Source organism: Sus scrofa, chromosome 1, assembly GCF_054392235.1.
Source record: "Sus scrofa isolate SSC_HxYL_T2T_F1_AM1 chromosome 1, Sscrofa_HxYL_maternal_Yorkshire_Landrace_v2.0, whole genome shotgun sequence".
NCBI lineage: Eukaryota > Metazoa > Chordata > Mammalia > Artiodactyla > Suidae > Sus > Sus scrofa.
In genome coordinates this window covers 274,055,385-274,060,631 of record NC_139383.1, presented here as the reverse complement: position 1 = coordinate 274,060,631, position 5,247 = coordinate 274,055,385, and the positions used below count along the sequence as shown (strand labels likewise).

Here is a 5,247-nt window from a genome sequence, read left to right as displayed (position 1 = left end):
TTTAATATTAAACTGAATCAGGAAGGTTCAATTCTGCTCCTAAAACAAAAATGTTTCCCCTATGTTCATACTATCAATACAAGAAGCTTGGGAAATCTTCAAGGTGGGAAGAAAGGGCAGCCTCAGGGGCCGTGAAGCTCACAAGTTGCCCCTGTGTTAGCAAATCATGATCCTATGGGTGGAAAGAAAAGGTAGGAAGAAACACCAACTTGTTGGCTTGTTTGTGGTTGCAGGTATGAAAGACAGATGTGTGATAAATTGTAGGACCTTGTCTATTTTTCCTGGCTCCATGACCATGGAATGAGTCAACCAAACCAGCAGTGTCTCCAACTTCATCCTCCTGGGACTCTCCTCCCGGTCTGAGGATCAGAAGCCACTCTTTATCCTCTGCCTCACCATGTACCTGGTCACCATCACAGGGAACCTGCTCATCATCCTGGCCATCTGCTCAGACGCCCAGCTCCACACCCTCATGTTTTTCTTCCTGAGGTTTGTGACTTTCATTGACATTTGCTTCTCAAAAACCATTGTCCCCAGGATGCTGGTGAACATCCTATCGGAGAAGAAGACCATCTCCTTTGCTGAGTGTCTGACTCAGATGTATTTTTTGCATGCTTTGGGCAATACTGACAGCTGCCTTTTGGCAGTCATGGCCTTTGACTGCTATGTCACCAACATGAGCCACCACATCTGTGTCCTCTTGGTGGCCATCTCTTACTCATTTTCTACCCTCCACTCACTGCTACACACACTTCTGCTGAATTGTCCCACTTTCTGTGACTCCAATGTCATCCACCACTTCCTCTGTGACATCAACCCTCTGCTGAAATGGTCCTGCTCCTCCACACACATTTGTCAATGATGTCACAATAAAGACAGAAGGACTGGTGGTTTTGGTGACCCTCTTCCTAGGCATTGCTTTCTCTTATATATGAATCCTCATCACTGTTCTCAGGATTCCCTCAGCTGCTGGCAAACACAAAGCCTTCTCCACCTGTGGTTCCCATTTTACCGTGGTGATCCTATTTTATGGAAGCATCTTTTACCTCTATTTAAAGCCCTTGTCCAGCTACACTGTTGGCGAACACATGGCAACAATTGTCATCACAGTTCTGTCCTCCATGCTAAACGCTTTCTTCTGCAGTCTGAGAAACAAAGACATGAAGAGAGGCCTGGGGAAGCTGATAAGCAGGAGGAAATCCTAGTCAGAACATCAGAAGGCATGTTCCTAAGCATCACTTTGCTTCCAGACCCCGTTTCTACTAGCTCCTGATACACACAATAAACTCTTATAAGTCAGCATGTATATAACTCACATGTGGCATGAAACTTGAGTTGTATTCACATATTATGCAACTATTGACCAATGAGACTTTTTTTTTGTCTTTTTAGAGCTGCACCCACAGCATTTGGAGGTTCCCAGGCTACGGGGCAAATCAGCCCTGTAACTGCCAGTCTACACCACAGCCACAGCCATAGCAACACTGGATCTGAGCCACATCTGTGACCTACATCACAGCTCTTGGCAATGCTGGATCCTTAACCTACTGAGCAAGGCCAAGGATTGAACCTGCATCCTTGTGGATACCAGTCAGATGTGTTTCCAGAGAGCCACAACAGGAACTCCTGGAAGAGAAAATCTTGATCATAACACTTTCCCCCAGATTGGGCATGGCCTTGGACTTATGACTATATCCCTTGAGTCGGTCTGCATGAGGTCCAGGAATTTTCATTTCTACTAAATCCTCAGGTGATGCTGACATGCTGATTTAGAAAGGATACTGGAGAGTCACTAGCCTACCAGGTATTAAGACACATTATAGACCTATGGTAATTAAAACTATGTGGTTTTGGTGTTGGGATAAACAAAAAAGAATAACTGCCATAAGACAGAGAACCCAGAAACATACCCACACGTTGTTATACTCTTGACTTATGAATGAGGCACTGAAGAGCATCTTTTCAGGAATGGAGCTAAAACAGTTGGAAAATACAATTGGATTCCTGCCATACACCATATGCAAATATTAACTCCTGATGTATAACAAACTGACACGTGAAAAACCAAAAGCCATTGGTTTTTAGAAAATAATATAGAAGAATATCTTTGTTACATTTAGATAGGAAAATATTTCTTATAAAAAGAAACAGAAAGCAGTAAACTTAAAAGAAAATAGTACATTGGACTACATTAAAATTAAATACTTTTTTTATCAAAAGATATCATAAAAGAAAAAAGATAGGCAGCCATGCTGTGGCAGCCTGGGACAGCCTGGCCACAGATGGAGTGGCCTCAAGGACACAGAGCTGAGTGGAGGTTTCAAGATACATCGGAAAGTTCTATTGCACCCCTACGCTCAAGAGGTGAGGTCTGGAATGTCCAGCAGGCATAGGATACAGACAGGGTGCTGTGGCTTCTAGCAACCCCTCTGGGGATGGGTTTCAGGTCCTCATCACAGCAGCAGGCCAGCACAGTCACACTGCAAGCTGCAGAGACAGTCAGGGAATTTCTCTGCTAGAACAGGGCATTTTCTAGCTGCTGCCCACATGCTGTCCTACAGAGGCACCACGATGCCTGCTCACGATGCCTGTCTGCCTCTGCCAAGGCCAGCTGAGCTGGCAAGAAAGGGGTGGGTGAGCAAAGAGTGGGGAGGGAGGGCCCAGGAGCCATCTCCCAGCCCAGGTAATTCTTCCTAATGGTCCTGCCTGTGGTCCAGGGATGGACAAAAAGAAAAGCTGCGACAAAAGCCACTGGCTTCACTTTCTGGAGAGGCTGTTTCATTGAGTTAAGGGGAAAATCATTCAAAAGAATAGCAGGGAGTTCCTGCTGTGGCTTAGTGGGTTAAGAATCATCCAACCACAGTGGCTCAGGTTCTATTCCCAGCCTGGGCACTTCTATAAGACATGGGTGTGGCCATAGAAAATTTAAAAAAGAAAAAGGAAAAAAAGACAAGTAACAGAATGGTGAAAGATATTTGAAATTCACAAAGCCAACAAAACACTCAGATTCAGAGTACATAAATATCCCTTGAAATCAGTAAGAAAAAAAAGAAACAAATAAAGCCAGTGGGGGAGGTAGGGGAACTAAAAAAAAGAATTGAATCAACATCTCAAAAATAGAAAGAAATCCAAATGATTAATAATCATATAGAAAGATGCTCAGCTTCATTAATAATCAGAGATATACAAATTAAGTCATAGTGGAAAGCCATTGTACATCCAGAAGACAGACAAAAATTAGAATTCAGAGGATAACTATCAAGGGTTAGAGAAAATGTAGAGTCACAGCAAATTGTGCTACTCGTGGGAATATAAATTAGTGCTGTTGATTTGGAAAACAATTGTTATTAAATAGTACAGGTAAAGATACACATACTCCATAAATAGCACTCCTAGGTATACACTCCAGACAAACACATGTACCTGTGCAACAAGAGATAGGTATAAAAACATGACAACAGGGGTTAAACTTATGGAGCCTCATAACCTGGAAATAACCTAAGATGTCATCTATGGTAGAATGGATAAATTCATCTTATAAAGTATGATATATTCACACCATATAGAGAAGAAGAGTGCAGCTTACAGCCACCAGTGCTCAGATCTTAGAAGCACACATTTTTCCTTGCAGCTGCACCCAAGCAGAGATCCCAACCAATGACCCTGCCATCTGCAGTGCCTAGCTGGTGGACCCATCTGACCAGGGAGACACCCATGGGCATTTCTGCCAGATTAAAGTCACCACCCAAGGAGCCTTAGCAGCACTGGAGCCTGTTCTAGTCAAGCTATAAAGCAAATATGATGCCCTGCATAAGGCTGAACATGACTTGCAGCTATGCTGGATCAGGAAACCTGGCCAAAGAATGGGAGTAGCTGTTTAGCCTATGCAAGAGCTATGCTTGTACAGGAAGCCAAAAGACCAGTCCTGCCCAAGTGTTAAGTACAGGGATCCTGCACAGCCTTGGATCCAAGCCTGCAGCCCTCCCCTGAAGCAGAGCCTAGCCTATGGCCTTGTAACATTGCTAGAAACAGACTGTGGCCTCATCCAAACAGGGAGTCCAGCCAGTAACCCAGACCAATCACAGAGCAGACCCTGTGGCCACCCAACAAGGGAGCCCACACAACAACCATGCCTGACCCACAGTCATTAGCCCTGTCCAGCTGCAGGATACAGCCAGCAGCCCCTCCCAACAAAAAAGCCCTGTCAGAGCCCTTTCCCAACAGCAGAGTAAGCCAGTGGCCTACCTGCTCATGAAGCCCATTCTGCCACCCTGTCCTGCTTTGAGAATCAGTCCGCTTCCTGGACTAACTGCAAAAAGCAGCCTGAGAACTTATACCATCATGAAATCCTGGCTGTGGCCTTGCCTGAACTTAAGAGTCCAGACAAAGGGAACATCTAATCAGGGATCACAGCCTGATGATACTCGACCTGGCCAGGAGAGACTATGAGGCCAAGCCCATAGCCCTACTGAATCAAAGTGTACAACCAGTGGCACCATCCTGCTTGGGATCACAGCCAGCAATCTGACCCAAAGGTGAATGCAGAGCCCAGCTAGTAGCTCCACCTATCCACAGAGCACAGCCAGCAATCCTACCCAACTCAGGGCCCAGCCAGTGGTACTACTCTGACCTCAGAGCACGGACTGTGGCTTCACCAAATAAGGACCCTGACAGCACAAGCCCAACCTTCCCAAGGACACCATCGCTGGCCTATCCAGGACCCCAAAATGAGCTGACTGATGAAGGGCTATGACTGCAGAAGACAATGTGGAAAGTCTAAAAGGGGAGACTACTTACTCAAATGCATAGATACCAACACAGGGAATCAGGGATCATGAGGAGTCAGGGAAACATGGTATCACCAAAGGAAACTAATAAAGCTCCAATAATTGACCATAAAGAAATGGAGATCTATGAACAGTCTGGAAAAAATTCAGAATAATCCACTTTAAAAAGTTTAGTGACCAAGAACACACAACAACTAAACAAAATTAGGGAAAACACATGAGCAAACTGAATTCAAAAATACATTAAAAGAATCATACACCATGATTAAGTGAGATTTATCCCTTTGGGCAAAGATAGTTCAACATGTGCATGTATTGTGCAAGTCAATACATATGGTACACCACAGTGATAGAAAAAATAAAAATCATATGATCAATAGATGCAGAAAAACATTTACAAAATAAAATAGACTTTCATGATAAAAAACCTCAACATAATAAAATCCATTTATGACAAGCC

The 5,247-nt window shown here is 44.2% G+C and overlaps 1 pseudogene; it reads left to right on the top strand.

Moving 5' to 3' along the window:
- The first annotated feature begins 289 nt into the window (after positions 1-289).
- On the top strand, positions 290-1,205 carry LOC146407203 (olfactory receptor 1L8-like; annotated as a pseudogene).
- The last annotated feature ends 4,042 nt before the right edge of the window (positions 1,206-5,247 follow it).